Here is a 15,616-nt window from a genome sequence, read left to right as displayed (position 1 = left end):
CAGCTGCCTTGGACCAGGTGGGTGAGTCTCTGTCCCCACACTACAAGACGCTGTACCTGGGACATCCTAATCTGCAGAGCAGCCAGAGACCCAGAGACAGCGGTTCCATCCCTGAGCTCTCCCTTGTCCCAGTCCACAGCCAATTGCAAGTTCCCACACGGTCAATTCCGCTGTCCTTCCTGCATGCACTGCCAGTGTCCATCACAAGCACCTAAGCCTACCCATCCTCTTCAACTGTCAATCACAAGTCCTTGAGCCCACAGCACCCACTTCAGCTGTCAATCACGGTACTCAAGACTGCCGCTTTCCGGCCAGCCACCAGACCCAGTGTCTTCTCCTGCTCTGGTCGGGCTCCACGGTTCCCACAACCCCGTGCTTCTGTTTGTCTGCACTGGGAGGGGCCGAGCTCCTGGGTCTCACTGCACACGGCACTCACAAAGTAGGTCAAGGGTCCTTACAGCCAGTTCTGGGCCAGGAAGGTGGGGGAGGTGAGCGTTTCTAAGCCCCAAAGGGAAAAGAAGTTCTACTTTCCATGGTGTGTGTGCTTTGAGAAAACTGTGGACCAGAGACTAGAGATCAATCAACACATGGTGTCACAGGAGACGTTGGAAGGCCAGTGAGTGATGTGGGAAGAGAATAAGGAGGTTCTGTCTATCCCTGTGAGCTCAGCTGAGAGAAAGCCCCTGGGCTTAGGTGGTGCTAGCCCAACTATCTTGGGATCTGAGCAGGTTATGAACCCCCTAGAATTCAGTTTACCCGAAGTTAGATGACGGTAAAAAGTCCCTTCCTCACCGACACTGAGGATCCAATAACTGCTCTCCCTATGTCTTACCATACGGCCCCGTTAACCTTGACTCATTCCTCAGTCTCCCCGGATGTTGGGGTTACAGGTATGACCCACCACACTTAGAGAAGGAGTTTACACTCTTGAATCAAGTTCTGAAGTATTATTTATATCGTTAAAGAAATGTAAACATTCAAATAGTTGGTAGGATGCAGCTCAGTAGATGAGGGCTTGCTTACCGTGCTGGAAGCCCGGGATCCCATCCCCAGACCATAAGGGACCAAGGACTTACTCCAAAGCAAGTAACCGCAATAAGGATGCATGGGTTTGGGTTGGGGCATTTCTGAACCTGGGCACCACTGACATTTTAAGGTGGATGCGGGCTGGCAAGATGGTTCATTGCATAAAGGTGCTTGCTACCAAGTCTGAAGACCTGAGTTTGATCCTTGGAACTAAGTCGAGCACACTTCCCCAGGTCTGCTTTTGCTCTCCTGCCTCTCTGTTTAATGTTTCTTCCTGGGTGGGGAGAGTGTTCATGAAATAAATGGCTTCACCTCCAAGCTTGAGGGTCTAAGTTAACTCCTCAGAACCGACTCCCCAAAATTGTCCTCTGACTTCCATGTTTGCTGTGACTTTAAATAAGACATGATACATAAAAATCCTCCCTGTTGCAGGACAGACTGCCTCCCCATCCATGTCCCCACTCCCAGCTCCCTTCCCTGGAGGACTCACCTGGGTCAGTCCTGGGGTACTCCCAGCTGATGGATCCCTGGTCACAGACAGTGGTCCAGGCTCAGTCTTGAAAAAGGAGTTTGCAGGTGGGCTCTGGTTTACCTCTGAGAGTTTAGACTCAGGAACAGGAGTTGAATTCAGGACTGCTGGCTTCTGGATGTTGGGTCCCTGCCTGTGAAGAACAGCTGGGGATGTCTCAATGACTTCCTGTTATCTCCTGGAATGTTTGGGTGGCCCCACTGCTAATCTAGGAAAGTGCACCCCCACCAGGGTCTGAAATCTCTTGCAGGTTGCCTTTGAATAGGATTTTTTTTTACTGTCGTGTGGGTGTGTGTGTGGGTGTGGGTGTGTGTGTGTGTGTGTGTGTAGTACATTTTGAGGCCAGAAGAGGGCGTTGGATCCCCTGGAGCTAGAGTTACAGGAAGTTGTGAGATGCCCTGATGTGGGTGTTGGGAACTGAACTCAGGTCCCTGCAAAGAGCTGTAAATGCTCTTAACTTCTGAGCCATCTCTCCAGCCCTTGTGATGTCATCTTTGTGTGTCAAAGGTTGCCTTAGAAAATTACTGCTTCTCCCCAGCAAGCGCACCCCTGTGTTAGGCTGGTGGGCGTGGCCTGGGCCTTGCTTTCCTTTTATAACTTCCTTGTTATTGCATATGTTTGAAGCCTGTGTGTAGGTCAGAGCACACCTTTCTGGAGTTAGTTCTCACCTTCCGCCTTTACGTGGGTTCTGGAGATCCAACTCAGTTAGCTGGTTTTGTCGGGTAAACATTTTTACTCACTGAACGCCCCTCCCCCACATCCCTGGGTTCCTCAGAAGAGTCCCTGCCTCAGGCCCAGGTCCAGGGTCTTACAGGCAGGCAGGAGCTCTGCCAGTGAGCCACACCTGCAGTGCTCTTTGGATCTATAGCTGCTCCCCCAGGTCGCTGTCTCTTTCTCCCCTTCCCCTCTCTCACATAAATGATGGTGGGAGAAGGTGTGCCACAGCCCACAGGTATAGGTCAGACTATGACTAGCTGGGACCAGCTCTCTCCTTCCAACACAGGAGCTCTGGGGACTAACCGCGGCCACAGGCTTGCACAGTGAGCACCTTGACCCCGGAGCCTTCTTGAAGCCCCCTCCCTTTTTTCCCTACAATTTGAAACAGGATCTCAAAGTTTTTCCAGGCTAGTTGAAAGACTTTCTGTGCCTCAGGCATTATTTAAACTAGCAATTTTCCTGCCTCAGTCCCTGAGCAGCTGGGATGGCAGTGCTGTGTCACAGGGCCTGGCTATCATAGGTTTCGTGGACTGACTTTAGAAATCTTTCCTTCCACATTTCCTCTGCTGTGTGTTTAAGATCTGATGCTGAGAACGAGAGATGAAGAGAGGCGCCAGGCTTGGCTGGCCCTGTGCCAGTAAAACCTGCTCTACATCTTCATCCCTGACATCACCATTCATGGGAACCTTGCCTACTTTTCTTTTCTGAGACAGTCTCCTTAATTCAGGCTGGCCCTAACGCACCACTGTGTAGCTAAGCTTGACTTTGGACCTGGTCTTCCAGGCTCCATCTCTCAAGTGCTGGGACAAGCATTCGTCCATCTGATTTATATGGTGCTGGGGATCAACCCAGCGCTTGTGCATGCTAGGCAAGCACTCTGCCCACGGAGATACCAGCGCTCTAGATAATGAGGTCCAAGTGAAGTTCTCTAAAACTACGGCTTTAGCTCCGCAAAATTGCTTTAAGTTCTTTGAAATTCAGGTGGAGAAAGAAGATTCTACCCATCCTGGAGTTTCTGTGTCCTTAAATTAAAACCAACCATAAAATGTGTTTTAAAATGTTATTCTGGTGGGGCTGGAAAGACGGCTCAGGAGTTAAGAGCTTGTATCACTCTTGCAGAGGACCCAAGTTTAGTTCCCGGCACCCACAGTGGGAAGCATACAGACAGCTCTAGAGGATTCCATCCTCTGGCCTCTGAAGACACCTGAGCTCACATGCACAACCCTCCCACCACACACACATAATGAAAAATAAAACAAAAATTACTGGGAGCCTAAAGTGGTCTGCAGAAGCAACAGTGGTTGCCTAGCCTTTGCCCCAGGGTACTTTGGGTCTGATTCCACAGCAGCTGCCCAGAGTTCATCTTCCCAACTACTCGGTTTCAGTGGAACCTCAGGGGTAGACTTATAAAATGGCATCTGGCTCACAGACTGCAATAAAAGTAACTGAACAAGGGCTCTAACGATGGCTCCGTGGGGAAAGGGCTTACTGCTCAGTCTGATGGCCTGAGTTCAGTCCCTGGGACCCAAAGGAGAGAATTGACTCTTGCAAGTTGTCCTTGACCCTCATGTGAGTTCCGCGGCATGTGCTTGCACACACGCACAGACACACATGTCTGAAGCAGAAACAAATCAAATGAGACTCACTGAGTGCTCGCAGGCTCTGGTGGGAGCTGGGGATGAAGTCAATGCATCTTCTTATCCTCGCCAACGCCTGGATACCCTCGAACCTGGTCCAATCATGAAATGAAATATGGACATCAACAAGTCCTTCCTATTCTTACAGAGAAACCCAGGAGTCCCAAAGTCCCTGTCCAGCTCCCTCTATGCCCAGGTCCATACACACCTGCCCACACTTTTTCTAGAATGTCTTCCTGACAGAACCTTTTCAGAAACAGTCCTCGCCGATATCACTTTCTTTGCTCTGAGGTGTCATTAAAAATGCTCTCTGAAGATAGAGACCCTGGGGATGCAATTGCATCAGGACCCTTCCTTTTAGCTCTCGGGTTTTTTTGATTAGATGGAAAATTAATAGCTCTGGGAGGTGTGGCCCTAGAGACTGAAATTCCTCCTGGAAGATTTTGGAAAATCTTTTCAACTTTCAACTCTGGGAAACAGTTCATTGATGGACTCAAAGCCAATTGTAGCCGACAACTTAAAACTCTTTATGCATTTTCTTGTGGGAATAAGGGCTAGGAGAGCTGGTTTTTCTCTTTTTCTTCATTTAAGTATGGACACATGCACAGAAATCTAACTTCAAGGACTGGGACAATGCTCAGTGGAAGGACATTACCTAGAGCATCCCATGCTCTGTGTTGTTCTCTTGAGCCACATGTGCTTAAAGTTTAAAAATTATGTTGACATTTACTGATTTGTGTGTGCAGGGGTGGGTTGCGTGTATCCCATCGTGTGTGAAGTCAAAGGACAACATCTGGGACGCATTCCTTCCTTCTACCACGTGTTTTAGGGATTGAGATTGAGTTGCTGGCTTGGCAGCAAGAACGTTTACACTCTGAGCCATTCTGTTCACCTGTAGACAGATGTATACTAAAGGCATAATAATATAAGATAATACAAAACCATTTACAACAGGAAATAAAAAATGATTACACATCTATGAACTATACTGAACCTGCTACTAAAATTATCCCTACAAAATATGAATCCCACTATCATATGGGCTCCTTGTTGAATTAACATATGGGAAAAGTGAGACATGCTTAACATTATCTTTAGTTTTCTATAGTGTTCTGTGTCTCTGTGTGTGTGTGTGTTTGTGTGTGTGTGTGTATGCAGTAGCCATGTGATGGAGGAGTGTCTATGTGTTACTTTCATTATTAATAAAGATACTGCCTTGGCCCTTTAAGAGAACAAAAAATTAGGTAGGTGGAGTAGACAGAACAGAATGCTGGGTAGCAGGAGTGGGGAGAGGCTTCAGGCAGTTGCCATAGTGAGGCTCCATGCTTCTCCTCTCCGAGATGGACACAGGTTAAGATCTCTCCTGGTAAGCCACACCTCGTGGTGCTACACAGATTACTAAATATGGGTTAAAGGAAGATGTGAGAATTAGCCAATAAGAGGCTAAAACTATGGGCCAGACAGTGTTTTAAAAGAATGCAGTTTCCGTGTAATTATTTCAGGTGTAAAGCTTGCCCACGGCTGGGTGGCTGGACGCAGCCCTGCCGCTTCCTTCTACAGCCATGGAGTACAAAAGAGGGTGCTGGATCCCTTGGAACTGTAGTTATAGGTGATTGTGAGCTGCTCTGTGGGTGCTAGGGACTAAACTGGAGTTGTCTGCAAGAACAGCCAGTGCTCTTAACCTCTGAGCCATATCTCTGCCCCCTTGGTTTAGTTTTGATAAATTTTTCATCATTATATATTAATTACATGTAATAATGTGTTTTATGAGTGCAGCAGTAGATGGAGCAGGCTGATGGGGGAAGAGTTGGCAGCGCAGCAGGATGTCCAGGCCAGCCTGCTGAAAGCAGCATCAGCAGTGTGGCAGGCTGACATTATCTGACCACTGGAACCTCAACCTCATCTTTGCCTGCACCTGGAGGAGTGAGCATATGAGCCTAGGGCCAGCAGGTACCTGGAGGAGCGATCCCCAAAGGCTGTACCCTGCCTATACATGAAGGAGCCCTCAATGCAGCCACAGTTTCCAACTACACCATTTAGTGAAAAAGGGACTCCCCTGACACACAGGCTCTACCTCTTCCAATTGGAGGAAGAGGTGGGGAGACAACAGGGTAAGAATACACTCAACAATATAAAGAGCAATACAGCATCACGAGAAACTAGTGGTTCTAAAACAGCAAGACCTGAACATCCCAATGCACATGAAGCAGAAGAAAATGACCTGAAAATAACTTTGTGAAGATGATTGAGGCCCTTAAAGAGGAAATGAACAGTTCTCTTAAAGAGGTGGAGGAAAAGAAAAACAAAAAATTGGAAGAAATCAACAAATCCCTTAAAGAAAACCAAGGAAAGTCAATAAAACAGGTGAAAGAAATGGTTTAAGATGTGAAAACTGAAATAGAGGCAATAAAGAAAACATAAAACAAGGAATATCTGGAAATGGAAAATCTGGGTAAATAAGCAGGGACTACAGATGCAAGCATAAACATCAGAATACAAGAGATAATTGAGAGAATCTCAGGAGTTGGAGATATAATAGAGGAAATAGATTCATCAGTCAAAGAAAATGTAAATCCAATAAATTCTTAATACAAAATATCCAGGTAATCTGGGACACCATGAAAAGACCAAACCTGAGAATAATACAAATTGAAAAAGGAGAAGAACTCCAGCTCAAAGACACAGAAAACATATTCAACAAAATCATGGAAACCTAAGGAAGGACATGCCTATAAAAATACAAGAAGCTTACAGAACACCAAATAGACTGAACCAAAAAAAGTCCCCTCACCACATAATAATCAAAACACTCAACATACAGAATAAAGAAAGAATATGAAGAGCTACAAAGGAAAAAGGCCAAGTAACATATAAAGGCAGACCTATCAGAATTATAACTAACTTCTCAATGGAAACAATGTAAGTCAGAAGGCTTTGGTCAGGCCTTATGCAGACACTTAGAATCCACAGATGCCAGCCTGGACTACTATATCCAGGAAAACTCTCAATCAACATCGATGAAGAAAACAAGACATTCCAAGAGAAAACCAGATTTAATCAAATACCTATCCACAAATCTAGCCCTACAGAAAGTACTAGAAGGAAAACTCCAACCCAAGGATATTAGCTGTACCCATGATAGCACAGGCGATAGACAATCCTACACCAGTAAATCCTAAAGAAGGGAAACACACAAACACTACCACTTACAAAAAACGAAAATAACCAGAACTAGTAATCACTGGTTATTAATATCTTTTAATATCAATGGATTCAATTTGCCTATAAAAAGACACAGGCTAACAGATTGGATACAAAAACAGAATCCATCCTTCTGCTGCAAACAAGAAACATACCTCAACCTCAAAAACAGACATTATCTCAGAGTAAAGGGTTGGAAAAAGATTTTCCAATCAGATGGATCTAAGAAACAAGCAGGTGTAGCTATCCTACTATCTAACAAAATAGAACGCAAACTAAAATCAATCAAAAGAGATGAAGAAGGACATGTCATATTAGTCACAGGAAAAGACATCAAGATGAAGTCTCAAATTTGAACATCTGTGCCCCAAATACAAAAGTACCATTATTTATAAAAGAAACACCACTAAAGCTTAAATCTCACATCAAGGCCCACACACTTGGGGCTGGAGAGATGGCTCAGCAGTTAAGAGCACTGGCTGTTTTTCCAGAGGACCTGAGTTCAATTCCCAGCACCCACATGGTGGCTCATAACCATTCACAATGAGATCTGGTGCCCTCTTCTGCCCTGTAGGTATACATGCACACAGAACACTGTATTCATAATAAATAAATAAATATTTTTTAAAAAGTCCACACATTAATAGTTGGAGACTTCAACCCTCACTCTTACCAATGGACCAGTCTGCCAGACAGAACAATAACACAGAAATAAGGGAACTAACAGATGTATGACTCAAATGAACTTAACAGACATCTATAGAACATTCCACCCAAACACGAAAGAATATACCTTCTTCTCAGCACCACATGGATCCTTCTCTAAAATCACCCACATCCTCGGTAACAAAGCAAATCTCAACAGATAAAAAAAAAAAAGATTAAACCCTTGTATTTTATTGGATCATCATGACTTAAAGTTAGAATTCAACAGCAACACTAACTGCAGAAAGTCCACAACCTCACGGAAATTGAACTATGCTCAAGTGAATCACCACTGGATCAAGGAAGAAAAAAAGAAAAAAAGACTTCCTAAAATTCAATGAAAATGAGTACATAACATACCCAAACTTATGGGGCACAATGAAAGCAGTGCTAAGAGGAAAGTTCATAGCACTAAATGCCTACATAAAGAAGCTGGAAAAATCCCACACTAGTGAATTAACAGAACATTTGAAAACTGTTGAACAAAAAGAAGCAAACTCACCCAGGAGGACTAGACAACAGGAAATAATCAAATTGAAAGCTGAAATCAATAAAATAGAAACAAAGAAAACAATACAAAAAAATCAATAAGAAAAAGAGTTGTTTCTTTGAGAAAATCAACAAGATAGTCAAACCTTTATCCAAACTAACCAAAGGCAGAGAGAGAATAGCTAAATTAACAAAATCAGTAATGAAAAGGGGGAAATAACAACAGACACGGAGGAAATTCAGAGGATCATCAGGTCATATTAAAAAAAATTGTACTCCATCAAATTGGAAAACTTAAAGGAAATGGACAATTTTCTGGATAAGTACTGTGTACCAAAATTAAATCAAGATCAAATAAGCAAATTAAATAGGCCTATAACTACTAAGGAAATAGAGTTGTCAAAAGTCTCCCAACCAAAAAATGAAAAGACCAGATGGTTTCAGCACAGAATTGTACAAGATTTTCAAAGAAGAACTAATACCAATACTCCTCAAATTATTTTACACAATAGAAACAGAAGGAACATCGCCAAACTCTTTTTATGAGGCTATAGTTACCCTGATACTCAAATCATACAAAAACACAACTAAGAAAGAGAATTACAGACCAGTCTCCCTCATGACCACTGATGCAAGAATACTCAGTAAAATACCGGAAAACCAAATCCAAGAATACATCAGAAAAATCATCCACCACGACCAAGTAGGCTTCATCCCAGAGATGCAGAGATGGTTCAGCATACGAAAATCCATCAGTGTAATCCACCATAAAAACAAACTGGAAAAAAAAACACGTAATCATCTCATTAGATGCTGAAAAAGCTTTTGACAAAATCCAACACACCTTCATGATAAAGGTCTTGAAAGAATCAGGGATACAAGGAATATACCTAAACATAATAAAGGCAATATACAGGACGTCCACAGCCAACATCAAACTAAATGGAGAGAAACTCATAGCTATCTCACTGAAATCAGGAATAAGAAAAGGCTGTCCAGTCTTTCCATATCTATTCAATATAGTACTTGAAGTTCTAGCTAGAGCAATACAATAGCAAAAGGAGATCAAGGGGATACAAATTAGAAAAGAAGAAGTCAAACTTTCACTATTTGCTGATGATATGATAGTATGCATAAGTGACATCAAAAATTCTACCACGGAACTCCTGCAACTGATAAACAACTTCAGTATTGTAGCAGGATACAAGACTAACTCAAGATAATCAGTAGATTATTCTATATACAGATTATAAATGGGCTGAGAAAGAAATGAGAGAAACATCATCTTTTACAATAGCCACAAATAACATAAAATATCTTGGAGTAACTCTAACCAAGCAAGTGAAAGACCTGTATGATGAGAACTTTAAATCTTTGAAAAAAGAAATGGAAGAAGATGTCAGATAAAGGAAAGACCTCCCATGCTCTTGGATAGGTAGAATTAAAGTAATAAAAATAGCAATCTACAGAGTCAATGCAATAGCCATTAAATCCCAGCAAAATTATTCAAGACCTTCAAAGAACAATACTCAACTTCATATGGAAAAACAAAAAAACCCAGGATAGCCAAAGCAATCCTGTACAATAAAAGAACTTCTGGAGGCATCACAATCCCTGACTTCAAACTCTATTACAGAGCTACAGTAGTGAAAACAGCCTGGTACTGACATAAAAACAGACAGGAGGACCAGTGGAATTGAATCAAAGACCTGGATATCAACCCAAATACCTATGAACACCTAAATTTTGACAAAGAAGCAAAAATTATAAAATGGAAAAAAAAAGCATCTTCAACAAATGGTGGTGGTATAACTGAATGTCAATATGTAGAAGAATAAAAAAGATCCATATCGGGGCTGGAAAGATGGCTCAGAGGTTAAGAGCACTGCCTGTTCTTCCAAAGGTCCTGAGTTCAATTCCCAGCAACCACATGGTAGCTCACAACCATCTATAACGGGGTCTGGTGCCCTCTTCTGGCATGCAGGCATACACACAGACAGAATATTGTATTAATAATAAAAAACAAATAAAAAACAAACAAATAAATATTTTAAAAAAGATCCATATCTATCCTCATACATAAAACTCAAGTCCAATGAATCTAAGACCTCAACATAAAGCTAACCACAGTGAACCTCATAGAAGAGAAAGTGGGAAGTACATTTGAATGCATTGGCAAAGGAGACCACTTCCTGAGTATAACCCCAGCAGCACAGACACTAAGGGCAGCAATTAATAAATGGGACCTCCTGAAACTGAGAAGCTTCTATAAAGCAAAGAACACAGTTAACAAGACAAAACAGCAGCCTACAGAATGGGAAAAGATCTTTACCAACCTCACATCTGACAGTGGGCTGATCTTCAAAATATATGAAGAACTCAAAAAACTAGACATAAAAGGAACAAACAATCCAATTTAAAACTGGGGTACAGACTTAAGCAGAAAACTCTCAACAGAGAACTCTCAAATGGCTGAATGACACTTAAAGAATTGCTCAATATCCTTAGCCATCAGAGAAATGCAAATCAAAGCAACTCTAAGGTATCATCTTACACCTGTCAGAATGACCAAGATCAAAAGCACGGATGACAGCTTATGCTGGAGAGGATGTGGAGTAAGGGGAGCACTCATCCATTGCTGGTGGGAAAGCAAACTTGCAGAGTTGCTTTGGAAATCAGCATGGTGATTTCTCAGAAAATTAGCAATCAATCTGCCTCAAGATCCAGCAATACCACTAATGGACATATAACCAAAGGATACTCAATTGCACCACAAGAACATTTGCTGAACTCTGTTTTAGCAGCATTGTTTGTCATAGACAGAACCTGGAAAAAACCTGGATGCCCCTCAACCAAAGAATGGATAAGGAAAATGTGGTACATTTACACAATGGAGTACTACTCAACAGTAAGAAATAATGACATCTTGAAATTTGCAGGCAACTGAATGGAACTAGAAAAAAAACCATACTTAGTGAGGTAACCCAGATTCAGAAAGACAAATATAATATGTACTCACTCATCAGTGGATTTTAGACATAAAGCAAAGGACAATCAGCCTACAGTTCACAACCCCAGAGAACCTAGACAACAAGAGTACCCTAAGGAAGATATACATGGATCTGCCTAGAAAGCAGAAAAAGACAAAATCTGAGTAAATTGGGAGCATGGAGGGCAATGGGGAGGGGTGACAGGGAGAAGGGAGGAAATGAAGGGGAGTGGGGAAAATGTTTTGCTCAATAAAAACAATTTAAAAAATAACGTGTTTCATTAAGACACTCTTGTACACATATGTAATGTGTTTGATCATACTTACATTATTTACCTTCTCTTCCATCATGTGAGTTTTAGGGATCAAACTTAGGTTGTCAAGCTTTGTGGCAAGCAACCTTATCAGCTGAGCAATCTCCCTGGCCTGTCACCCTCTCTTGTGCCCTCCCATTTCCAAAGATCTCCTTCCTTCCCCTTTCAGCCAGCCCCACTTTCTACCGTCACATCCCTTTTTGACTTTTGAAAAATCAGTGAGTCATTTAGAGTTGCTTAGATGAACACAGGCATGCAGCCCACTTCCACAGGAAGTGTACCCACCCCCCCACACACACCGAAGCTGCTAAGTGCCAAGAGTTCCTTAAATGGGGGATGAGACTCGTATTAAAGCACCTTCAGAGTGGAGGGAAAGAGGGAAGCCTTCATCGTTCATCCCAGCAGGCCTGCAGCAACTTTGGCGCCAAGATGAATATCCTGAGAACCCGCAGACCCATCCCTATTACAGTCAGAAACAGAGATGCAGCCAGGTGGGGCCATGCCGTGATGTGTGAGGCTGAGACAAGAGATTCAGGAGTTCAAGGGTGTCTGCACTTTATGAGACCCTGTCTCAAAAACAGTAACCCCAGCAGAAATAAAAAAAGAATAAAAGTGCAAAAATTATAATCAAAACATTAGCAGAGGGAACCCAATAAACTTCTCAGAGGTGATGCATCATGACCCATTCCAGACATCTTTCATCATTCGGAAACCAACTGATCCGGACTAGCAGATGGCTCAACGACTAAAGGCGCTTGCCACCCAGACAGACGACCTGAGTTTGGTCCCTGGGCCCCACACAGTGAGGAGATAACAGGCTCCTGAACGTCTGACTTCTCTTGTGCACACCCTGTGTGATAAATTATAAGCACTACAAAAAGACTGAAAAGAAACCAATCAATGTGACTTATGATATTAACAGTACTAAGGAGAAAAAAGTGTAATTCATCAAGAAAAATCATAGAAAAAGTCCCGTAGATTATCGCTGAGCTCAGCCTTGGCCAGGGAAGTCTATTTCTCCCACGGTCAGCAGGTAGCATGCACATTCATAACAGGTTAAAATGCTGAAGTAACTGGCTGCTCAGTCCTAAGTGGGACATCTCTACACCCCACAATAACATAGGGATCTCAGGGACAGAAAGGACGTAAGAGTCTGAGGCTGAGGAGACCTGTGAAATTGTCTTCTGAATATGACATGGTGTGGTACTCTCGTCCTCACAGCCAGTGGGGTCACCTGGGAGGGTCAAGCCAATGAGGTAAGCCAACATTCCAGCATGCCACACCCATGCCCACATGCATACACACACAATAAATAAATAATACAATAATAAAAAATAATTGAAATGGGCATTTATGCTAAAAAAAAAAAGGTAAAAGCTCATGTTTTTTTGAGAGAAATGAATGGAAGCACACATAAATGGAGGCCTAGGTCATGGTTATGGATGGGGCACAATACTGTATGGATGCAGAGAAGCCACAGGGTGCTGGCAAAAACAAGGTGATTTAAAAAAAATAATTATATGTATGTGTGTGTGAGAGAGAGCACACATGCCGTACCGCACATGTGGAGGTCAGAGGGCAACTGTGGCAGTTGATCCCAGGTTGTCAGGTTAGGTGGCAAGTGCCTTTACCACTGGGCCTTCCTGTCAGCCCTAAACAATGGCTTTATAATTTATGTGGAAAAAGGATCAAAGAGCCCAGTGGGGTGGCTCGTTTGAGCCCCTGGCATCTCTGTCACTGTGCTGGGGGCTTTCTGTATGGGTCTGGCCCTCAACTCTCCTGTGGGCTGCTGGGCCTCGGACCTTACTGCAGGGTGGGAATGCAGCATTTCTGGCATTAACCTGGGGCAGTGCAGCATTGCAGTGAGGTGTCTGTGTGGCTCCTTCCCCTTCCCCCACCATCAGAGGGGAAGTTGCTGCATGCTGCTTATCTCTGCTCTGAGGGGAAGTGTGCAGAAGGTGGGTAGGTGTGTTTCAGGTGGTCCACCCGCTGCCCCGCACTCCTCCATATGACTCAGGCTCTGCTCTGGGGTCACCTCTTGTGGATGTCCTTCTGATCACTGCGTCCTGAACAGTCCTTCATTCTCCTGGTCTCTGCTAATCCTTCCCAAGCCTCCACCTTCTGACTTGGTCCTCTTTCCTGTTGGTATCCCTCATCAGACATGCGCATCATGATGATGGGAACCTTGTATGTCTTATGTGTCTTGAGTCCAAAGCTGCAGACCAGGGATACTGTAGATGCTCGGGTAGCTCACTAAAGTGGGTGTAACCTCACCTCTCCATTTTAAGGAAGACAGAGGCTCATGGAAGGCAAGCTACTTGTTTGAGTTTGCACAGTCAGCTTGGACTCAGTTCCAGTGAGTCTGGAAGTTATCTCCTTCTGACCACTAAAGGAAGAGAGGTGGGGTTCTAGTCAGCAGGTAGCATCTTTGGGAGTCTAAAAAGACCCCAGGATCCAGGCATGGTGGCATGCATGGATAATCCTGGCACTGAGGTAGCAGTGTGTGTGCGTACACATGTGTGTGCATTTGCATGGGTATATAGATGCATATGCATGCATCCTTGCCTGTGTATATAAGTCGGGGGACAACCTCAGGTGTCACTTGTCAGGAGCTTTCCTCCTTGTGTTTGAGTCAGGATCTCTCCCTGCCTGGACTCTTCAGACAGGCTACGCTGGCCTCATATACCTTTATGCCTCAGTGTTAGGGCTACAGGCACATGCAGCCATGCCTGGACTTGTTTTTTTAATTAAAATGCTATTTATTTACTCATTTATTTATGGTGTGAAGATGTGGAGGTCAGAAGACAACTTGTAGGAGTTGATTCTCACCTTCCTAGGTCACAGGCTTGAAGCGGGCCATCAGGTGTGGGGGCAAGTAACTTTATGTATTCAACCATCTCCCTGGGCCATGTCCAGCTTTTTCCAGAGGTGCTAGGGGCTCAAACTCAGGTAGCGCCTCACGCTAGCTGAGTAAGCACTCTTACCCACTGAACCATCTCTCCCTCCACATCTGTTCTCTTTTGTTTTAATGTGGACTCTACGGATTGAACTAGGCTCCTCAAACTTGCAAGGCAAATGCGTAACCTACAGAATTGTGCCCACTTCCTGTCCCTGGGTTTGTCTAATAGAATTCTCAAGAAGCTCTGGGACCCATAATTCTGCTCTGAAGACTGAGGCTCAGGGCCGTTGGTCTGATCTCCTGGAACTGACTGAAACTTCTGAAGCCATTGTCCACTGTGTGGAGGAAGAGGAGGGACAAGAATGTTCCAGAACAAGCACCCCCTCTACTGCCACCGCCCTGACTCTCTCTTGGGTTGTCCCATAAGCCTGGCTTTTGCCATTAGCCTCCCTGGAAGAAAACTCCTGAGCTGAGGGCTTACCATAAGGACAGGCCCCATATCTGACTTCCTGGTCCCTCCAGCCACTGGGCCCTGAAATCCACAGCTGCCTGAAGGGCCCTGAGTCAGAGTCACAGCAGTTCAAGGCTTCCATGTGGAGCCAGGCCTGGCTTCCAACCCTGGTTCCTGAAACCTGCGTGATCTTGCACATTGGTGACCTCAGCACCTGTCAGAGACACAAGGACCCACTTGTGCTGCTGCCCCACCTCCCACCTGTCCTCAGACACTTCCTTTGTCTCCTTTGAAAAGTCGCCTCCTGGGCTGGAGAGATGGCTCAGAGATGCCTCTGCCTGCAGAGTGTTGGGATTAAATTCGTGAGCTGTGGTGGTTTAAATAAGAATTGGCCCCATAGGTGCATATGTTTGAATGCTTAGTCACCAGGGAGTGTCACTGTTTAAAAGGATTATAATAGTTTGGAGGTGTGGCCATGTTGGAGGAAGTATGCCCAGGTTCCAAAAGCCAGACCCAGTGTCTCCCCACCCCCACCCCCCCCATCCCCCCACCCCCGCCTCTAGGATTTGAAGCTCTCAGAGCCATGTCTGCTGCCATGCTCTCCACCGTGATGAAACCATCAGCAAGCCCCAGTTAAAATGCTTTCTTTTAAACGAGCT

This window comes from Arvicola amphibius, chromosome 4 (genome assembly GCF_903992535.2).
Source record: "Arvicola amphibius chromosome 4, mArvAmp1.2, whole genome shotgun sequence".
In the NCBI taxonomy this organism is placed as follows: Eukaryota; Metazoa; Chordata; class Mammalia; order Rodentia; family Cricetidae; genus Arvicola; species Arvicola amphibius.
The sequence above is the reverse complement of the archived record's forward strand: the minus strand, read 5'-3'. Positions refer to the sequence as shown.